Raw genomic sequence first — 9,726 nt, forward strand, 5'->3', positions numbered from 1 at the left:
ATGATTGAGACCCAAATGATGCTCTGCTATGCTAAAAGAAAAAAAAAAAAGACAGAAGAAAGAAAAGAAAGGAAGGAATTGGAATATAAAACTGCTAAGCTACACTACTACAAAGTTCAACAATAAACACAAAATGTTAGCAAAATCATCTTCCAAATCACAGTTGAGATTATCAGCTCTTGATATAGTTTCTTTCTTAAATTTCTTATAAAAACATTAAACAAAAGGATGTAATATTAGGCGGATGGCTAGTTTATTGCCAAAATCATGGGGGAATTTCAACCAGTTTTAACTGCAAAGTCATTGACACTGGACTGACCAACATATTCCAGCATGTGCTATACAATTGGGTACAGAATTCGCCTGTCTGCTATGTCCCCACTGCTTCAGCTATGCCAGGTTTCCCTGATAAGAAAACTGGGTCATTGTCCCTCTACTCCATGGGGAAATTTACTAATATAGACAAAATGCTGTTCTCCCCTCAACCCATTTATATTGCTCTTCTTTATTCAGTTAAAGATTGATTCCCAGGAAATACCTGGACAGGAAGTGAGTTTAGTGATAAATACCAGTGTTGTCTTGCATCCCAGGAAGATTAGACGTCACTACTACATTGCTCTAAGTCAGTGTTTTTCAAATTGTGGACTGGAACCCATTATTGCAATGTAAAAATAATTTGATTATCATGTCCTCTTTATAAAAAATAAAATGAGAATAAAAGAGGATATCAGAGTACATCTCATAGTAAAAGTACTGTTATTAAAACTTGTATTGGGGTAATTATGTGTGTATGTGTGCCCTAAATCACAATGTAAAATGTCTTTCATATGAACCCTGCTTCTGTTAATTAACACACTGTCACTTTTTCCAGGTTTGTTTTATCTGAAAATTTGGAGAACGTGTTTGTTTTATCACTTGAGAGTATGGTAAAATGGCAAATTACAAGGATGGTCTTTGGAACCAGGCCACCATCTTGCTAGCCTTTTAGCCTTGGGCACTTCATTTTGCCTCTCAGTGTTTCTGTTGCCTTATAAGTGAAGTGGTGATAATAACAAAGCTTAATCATAAAAATAGCCCAGCTGGTGTGACTCAGTGGTTGAGTGTTGACCTATGAACCAGGAGATCAGGGTTTGATTCCCGGTCAGGGCACATACCTGGGTTATAGGCTTGATCCCTGGTGTGGGACATGCAGGAGGAAGCTGATCAATGATTTTCTCTGATTATTGCTGTTACTCTCTCTCTCTTCTCTCTCTCTCTCTCTCTCTCTCTCTCTCTCTCTCTCTCTCTCTCTCTCTCTCCCCCTCTCTCTCCCCCCCATATCCCTTTCTCTCTGAAATCAATAAAAACATATTAAAATTATTATAAAATAAAATGAATGGGTACAGGTAAAGCAATTGGAACCAGGCTTGGCTTGCACTAAGTGCTATTTAATTATTAGCATAATAATTAACTGTAATTATTTTAACCAAATCAAAAGAAAGCACTGTATATAATGGTATAGTCAGGTGCAGAACTCCATGATAGGCCACTTGGAGACCTCCCTCCACTTTTGCACTGATCCATTAATCATCACTTTGGATGTAGTACCTCCACCAGCCAGGAATTCACTTCACTGTACTTACGTCCAGTATTCATTTCCCTATTTTCAACCATAACAAAACCAAGCATTACATTCTGCTCAAAATAAACTCCAAGGCCCTCACCATCAGCAAACAACATTATATACCCCTACTGCCATCCTCTGTCATCACTGGCCTCCTCTTCCTTCACTTGCTTCCTGGCTCAACCAGCAATAGTCATGCTGGACTCCTTGCTGGTTTTCAAACACTCACCTTTTCCCTTAAAGACTTTTGCACTTGCTGTTCCCTCTATCTCAGTGATGGTGAATCTTTTGAGCTCGGCATGTCAGCATTTTGAAAAACCCTAATTTAACTCTGGTGCTGTGTCACATATAGAAATTTTTTGATATTTGCAACCATAGTAAAACAAAGATTTATATTTTTGATATTTATTTTATATATTTAAATGCCATTTAACAATGAAAAATCAACCAAAAATATGAGTTCGTGTGTCATAGGTTCGCCATCACTGCCTATCTTTACCCAAACAGATACATGTCTTGCTCCTTCCCTTGAGGTATCTACTCACCTTATTAGAAAGGCCTACCCTGCTCACCCCATGTTATTCCTGCCCCCTCCCAGGCCCTGCTAGCCCCTCCAGCTCCTAGCACTTAACTTTAGCAGACATACTATTTACTTATTTAGTTGTTTTTCTCTTTTCCACTAGAATCTCAGCTGCAACAAATGGGTTTTTGACTCTTTTGTCCACTGCTGTATCCCCAGTTCCTGTAAGATTGTCTGGCACACATTAACAGATGTAGTGACTTAATAAATATTTGTTGAATAAATAAAAATCAAATACTGCAGAAAACCAGATGTATTACAACTATAGCATTCTCCTGACTTAGAGTCTTGTAATAGACTTTTAAAACTCTTTTAAAATAGATATTTAAGGCATTAAGTTTAGTTTAGCATGACTTGCTCCCAGTGCACATAGAATTTTATACATAACTAGAGGCCCGATGCACAAAATTCTTGTGGGGGGGGGGGGTGGCAGTGGTGTCCCTCAGCCCGGCCTGCATGAGTGGGCCTAAACCAGCAGCCAGACATCCCTTTTGCAATCCAGGCTGCTGCATGCACCAGTGACCATACTTTTCATACAGGTAAAAAGCATCTTGCTGTTGTATGGGCAGCTACATTTTTTGGCCCTGATTATAAAAAGTAGTACATAACATGATCCTTCTGAGGCAGTAGTATCATTTTCCCCATCTTATGGGTGGAAAAATTGAAGCAGAGAGGAGTTAAGTAATTGGCATTGTCACACAGTTATAAGTGTCAGAACCAGGGCTGACCACAAATGTGCAAGCAAGAGTCCATGCATGTCATTGCTGCATCATCCTGTTTTTTCAATGTTAGAGTAGCCTTGTCAGGTTTTAATTTTTAAATCTAAGAGACTGTTCCCAATATATAGGGTAGGGTCCCTAGGCCTGGCTGGCGATCAGGATCATCTGTGGGGTGACTGGTGGGTGGAGTGATCAGGGGGCCCCTGCTGGCACCCACCTTGGTTGGTGGCCTGGCACACCCTGCTGGTTTGCCCCGCCCTCCAGTCGCCTCCACAGGTTTCCATCCCTCAATGCAGAGCATCCTGCATTGAGCGTCTGTCCCCTGGTGGTCAGTGCACGTCATAGCCACCGGTTGTTCTGCTGGACGTTCCACCATTGGGTCGATTTGCATATTAGGGTTTTATTATATAGGATAAAACAACTCTTTGTTTTTTTGTGCAACAAAGAATGTGAAGCCCTATTAAACACTACTCTGCCACATTTGTAGATTTTACTGCAGCCTTTGTCTCTGTCAACCAGAAACCAGATCTGGCCCAGTGGCCTAGCCCCATCATTGATAGGTGTCTCTTAGTTCTGCTTCAGCAGGTCCTCAATGGAACCCTGATGAAATAAAGGTAGAAATTTCCAGTTCTTTGAACAAGGGGTAAAGCAAGGGCAAATCTTAGTCCTGCCTCATTCAACCTTAACCTTAATGACATAGTTAATTTTGAAATCACATTATAGGGTATTTCGCTAACACTATACAATTTCTAAATCATTATAGTGTGCAAATACTAAACTTTATGTCTTAGGCCTGCTTTTATTATTTGGTTTATTTACCATAGCAGCTGTTTCTGGTGACTTTTTGCATACTATTTGTATTTTCCTCCTATTTTCTGTCATTTAAACAAGTACGGTATCCCGGGTCCCAGTCTACACTGCCAAGGTAGCAGTAGAGAGTGTTACAATTTGTTCCTTGAGGATGGGATCTAGAATAATACCACATGGGTACTGCTAATGATCCATGTTCATATTTTAACATATAAATCAATAAAATATAAAATAAACAGTCATAAAACATTTTCCTTCTTAATATTTTATAAAATAGTATGGGATACCTTCATTCTGTAAGGTCCAAGATAACAATCTAATACCAAATTGTCAAAAGCTGTCTTGGCCAGTATTTTTCCTTCCTTAACTGACCCTAAAACCTCTACCCTTGTATTTTCCAATAGTTTATAACAATTTGTAACCTTTATAATCCCAGAATTTTTTCTTAATTTTTAAGCATTCTGTGTCCTCTTATAATAAGTCCTCTGTGAAATGAGGTGTGGTGTAAATATACATTAAATATTCACTTAGATTTTTATATATGTATATATATATTATGATTCACTTAAAGAATCATCATTTAATATTAATTATGCAAAAAGAAAATTGATGATGGGCAGGGGCTAACTAGCAATATGATGGCCTCTATTTTATCAGTTAATTGATGAGTACTGTGTATTTAAATAGCTAGATATTTATTTTAACTAAGCATGTTCTGGGAAATGACATACTAAAACTTAAAAAGCACAGTCACTAAAGCCATAGGAGCCAGACTGAAATTCTCCTGCACCCAAAGGGGACACTTAATAGATTTTCCTCTAAAACTCTTCCATAGTGTAATTCAGTGACCCAGATTCTATATGAACAAAGGAATGGGGTTGGGATAATAAACTGAATGCAAATCTGGAAATGTTACAAAATAGTCTCCTAAAAACACTAATATTTACCACCAGTACAACCCCTCCAGTACCTTGGAAGCAATAACTCAGTCATTTTGCATTAACATCAGAATATGTATTGGTGGGACCATAATAGAATATCTAAAGAAACTGCCATTTACCCTTGAGAACTATATCTCAAATTATTGAGCCTTCAGCCTCACAATAGGAAGAACAAATTGCATAAATAATTTGTGGTATGACAATTCTATTATCTGTGATTTACAGGGTCAAACTAGGCACTAGCTTGTTAATTAGATTCATTTATTGAATCTATAGAATGCATTAAACAGTGACGCAGACACTTGGGTACAAAATGAATACAACATGGGCCCTGTCCTCAAAGAGATCACAACCAGTTGGGGTGCAAAGAAGTGAAGAAACAAAAACTGAAACAATTTTAATTAGTCTACACTATGATCATTGGTAAAACAAAGGTTGAACAATGTGTTTTGGAAATCCTAGAAGATGAGGATCTTGATACATTAATGCTGGGCAGAGAAGAAGGAAATGGCATGTGGGGAGAGGGAGCAGTGGGAAAAACCTCAGAGAGAAATCTGGTCCCAGCCCCATTCCTTTGTTCAGATAGAATTTGGGCCACTTAATTACACTATGGAAGACTTTTAGAGAATAATCAATTAAGTTGCCCCTTTTGGTGCAGGAGAATTTCAGTCTGGCTCCTATGGCTTTAGTGACTGTGGCCTTTAATGTTTTAGTATGTCATTTACCAGAACATGCTTAGTTAAAATAAAGATATTTGGAGGTTGGGAGGCTGTTAAGAGAAGTTTACAAGACTCAAAGATCCTCAACCTACCCCCAGAAAGCAGTAGTTCTTAAAAACATGCCTACATACCAACTCCTCCCAGATAATTTGAAACTAATATCTGGAAGTGATCTCAGACATCAGAATAGTTTCAAAGTTCTCCCAGATGATTCTAATGAACAGCGAAAGTTGCAATCTCCTGGGACTTCATTGCATTATCATTAAAGCTGTGATGATGCAATGGAGAAGAAAGGCTAGGAGGGAGGACACAAAGAAACAATTCTCTTTTTTTTTTAAAAAAGAGACATTTCTAATGTAGAACTTACAGATTCTGGCTTAATGGATGGGAGAATAAAGAGACAAGTTAGATGATGGTTGGATGATGGTATCTCTCACTGCCAGTAAAGAGAACTGAGGAAAATAAATGAGTTTGGAGGAAGACAATCACAAAACCAGGCTCAAGCGTATGTAAATTAAGTTCCTCATAAGACTTGTAAGGGGATGTCCTTTGGACAACTGGATTTATAGAGATGGAGTTGAGGTGAGAAATGTAAACAAAGAGAATCTATGAATAGCCCTTTGATCTGATACTCTGTTTGCTGGCCTGGCTCTCTTAGAAGTATAATTATTCTAGTTTTGGATTCAGACTGAACACACATTAACTGAATACTTATATGTGCCCAGAACTATTATGATTCCACATATCATTTTCCAGATGATTGTAGAATAATGAGAAGGAATTGCTTGGGAAAACTTACCTTCCAGAGACAAATCTTCACAGAATAGTTCTTAACTTTGTTCATTGAAATCACCTGCAGAAATAAAAACAAACAAACAAAAAGGCTGCTTAGGTCACATGCCAGGCCAATTAAATCAGAATCCCCAAAACAAACTCATAGATAAGGACTACAGATTGGTGGTTACCAGATGGTAGCTGGAGGACAAAATGGGTAAAAGGTCAAATATATGGTAATGAATAAAAACTAGACTTTAGTTGGTGAGCACACTATCAAAATATGTGCATATATTGAATTATACTGTGATACACCTGAAACATATAATGTTATAAACCAGAGTTACCTCATTAAAAAATAGGTTAATTAGAAAAAGAAAGAATCCCAGGTTAGCACCCAGGCAACAATATTTTCTTAAGTTCCCCTGGTGGTTCAGATAAGCCACCAAGATGGAGGACCACTGCTTTAGAGATCACTATTTCCAAAGCATATATATTTCCATGATTAAAGGCAGAACCAGCCAGAAGCTCCTAGGCTGGACCAACACATGGGTGAATCTCATGATGATGCACAAAGTGAACTATTTCTGGAAATATTCCAAAACTTTGGAGTCTAATTTTAACCACCTACTATATTTTGTAGGCACATGTCTCAAGTGTCTATTTGTATTGGGTTATTCCATTTCCAAAGCATAAACTATCTTAGACCCTAGTTAAAGTAATAAAGAGTGATGATTCCTTTTATGAAACAACTAGAGGCAAAGTTCATGGATTTGTGCATTGGTGGGGTCCCTCAGCCTGGCCTGCACCCTCTCGCAATCCGGGACCCCTTGGGGGATGTTGGATTGCTGGTTTCAGCCCAATCCCCGCAGGCCAGCTTGCAGTCCGACCGGCAGTCTGACATCCCCCGAGGGATGTAGTAGTGCAGGAAGTGGCAGGCATCCAGGAAGGAGCCCCAACCTAGGCCAGGCACCATGCCAATGGTCCTGTTTATCCTGGCCCCACTGCACCTGCTGCCACCACCGCCACTTGATAATGCTGCCACGTAGGCAGGAGAGGCTCGTGCTGCTTCAGCTGCACTCACCAGCCATGAGCCTGGCATCTGGCGCCTGTCAGGCAGCTAAGCGATGCTCCCACTATGGGAGTGCACTGACCACCAGGGGCAAACACCTACATTGAGTGCCTGCCCCCTGGTGGTCAGTGCACATCATAGCGACTGGTCAAACCATCGTTTGGTCATTCAGTCACTTAGGCTTTTACATATATAGATGCTAAAATGTTGCCAGCTCTTACACTCAGAGATTCATTGTAACTTAGTTCTGTTTTGATATTTATAATTTCTTTTTAAAGTCACATTGCATCTACCCTTTGCTCTATAAGTCTTGCAGTGGCCTTTGGCCAAAAGCAATAAAATTCTGACCTGAAGATATATAATAAGGAATGCTCTGCTGTTCTTTCTCCAGCAACCTAATAAAATCCATAGCATTGTGAGCAAAAGTCTTTATACTCTTCTTATGATGCCAAATCACTGGCATTTCCCTAGGTTGACTGCAGTTGATTGCAGTGGTTTTTCAAACCTAGAAAAGCAAGCAGTAACAAACAATTTTTCTCACTGTGCCTTTTTTCTTAGGACTGGGCTGTGCCTGAGCCCTCTTAATTTTGCAGAAGAAAGGTATCCCTGAGACTCTATTAGCCTTCTTCAAGCTATTCACCCAATTCATAGCTATTAATCCAGTAATGCCGAGTCCCAAGGGCACCTGACACATATTACAACTAATACTAGCTAAGTCCTCTTGTAAGAGGGTTAGAGCTGAAATGGCCTTTTGATATAATCAAATCTAACCATGTTCTTATACACATGTCCAAATGAGATTCAGAGAGATACAAGGCCTGCCCAATGTCATACAGGATTGGAACCAAGCCACCCTGATGTTTCACCCCTTTTCTTTAAATTTGGCTCTAAGTCAGCGGTTCTCAACCTGTAGGTCGCGATCCCTTTGGGGTTTGAACGACCCTTTCACAGGGGTTGCCTAAGACCATCCTGCATATCAGATATTTACATTACAATGCATAACAGTAGCAACATTACAGTTATGAAGTAGCAACAAAAATAATTTTATGGTTGGGTCACAACATGAGGAACTGCATTTAAAGGGCCAGAAGGCTGAGAACCACTGCTCTAGGTGATTACAGACATTCAGAAGAATAATGAGGCCTAGCTCTAACCAGAAATTCATCCTCAAAATCTGAAATCTCTCCCTTTCCTATGATGATAGTGCCACTGCTAAATATGGAACAAAAGACCTTAGGCTTCCAGCCATAATTCTAGTGCTCACCCTTTAAAAGCTACAGTATTCTCACCTCCACTGGACAAAAACTCAGGGCTCAACATGTGAAATGACCCAGTTCCCAGGTAGTCCAAAGCTGATGATGGGGTACACTCTACTGTTCTATTACCTAATGGCTTAGAGCCACCAGCATTGGGGAAAGAGCTGAGGACACTGCCACACATGAGGTGAGTAACTACCTGCCAGAGCTTCAGCTTCCCCATCTGTAAAATAGGGAAAACAATAGCACCTGTCATGTAGGATTAGAGGATCACACTAGCCAGTGGTTCTCAACCTTCTGGCCCTTTAAATACAGTTCCTCATGTTGTGACCCAACCATAAAATTTTTTTCGTTGCTACTTCATAACTGTAATGTTGCTACTGTTATGAATCGTAATGTAAATATCTGATATGCAGGATGGTCTTAGGCGACCCCTGTGAAAGCGTGGTTCGACCGCCAAAGGGGTTGCGACCCACAGGTTGAGAACCACTGCACTAGAACAATGGTTTTCAGTTGGAGGTGAAGTTATTCTCCATGTCAGAGGACATTTAGCCATGTCTGGAAACATTTTTTGGTTGTTCATAGTATTTTTTCATAATTGTTTGTATTTCTGTGGGATCGGTTGTTATTTCACCTCTTTCATTTCTGATTTTGTTTATTTGGGTCCTCTCTCTTTGCTTCTTGGTGAGCCTGGCTAGAGGTTAATCAATCTTGTTTATCCTTTCAAAGAACCAGCTCTTGGTTTTGTTGGTCTTCTGTATTGTTTTTTTGGTCTCTATTTCATTTATCTCTGCTCTGATATTTATGATTTACTTCCTTCTGCTTACGCTGGGCTTTTCTCGTTGCTCTCTAACACTTTAAGTTGTAGGGTTAGATAATTTATTACCATTTTTCCTTGTTTCTTTTTGCTGTAGGCTTGTAGAGCACTTCCCTCTCAAGACTGCTTTCATCGTGTCCCATAGATTTTGGAATTTTGTTTTCATTGTTGTTTGTTGCCATGATGCTTTTTATTTCTTCTTTGATCTCTCTGGTAACCCAGTCATTGTTTAATAGCATGCTATTTAGTCTCCAGGTGTTTGATTTTTTTATTGTTTTTATTGTAGTTTATTTCTAGTTTTATGCCACTGTGGTGTGAGAACATGCTTGATATGATTTCTATCTTCTTGAATTTGAAGAGACTTTGCCTGTGACCCAATATATGGTGTATCTTTGAAAATGACCCATGTGCACTTGAGAAGAATGTATGTTTTGT

Source organism: Myotis myotis, unplaced genomic scaffold, assembly GCF_014108235.1.
Source record: "Myotis myotis isolate mMyoMyo1 unplaced genomic scaffold, mMyoMyo1.p scaffold_m19_p_4, whole genome shotgun sequence".
Taxonomy (NCBI): domain Eukaryota; kingdom Metazoa; phylum Chordata; class Mammalia; order Chiroptera; family Vespertilionidae; genus Myotis; species Myotis myotis.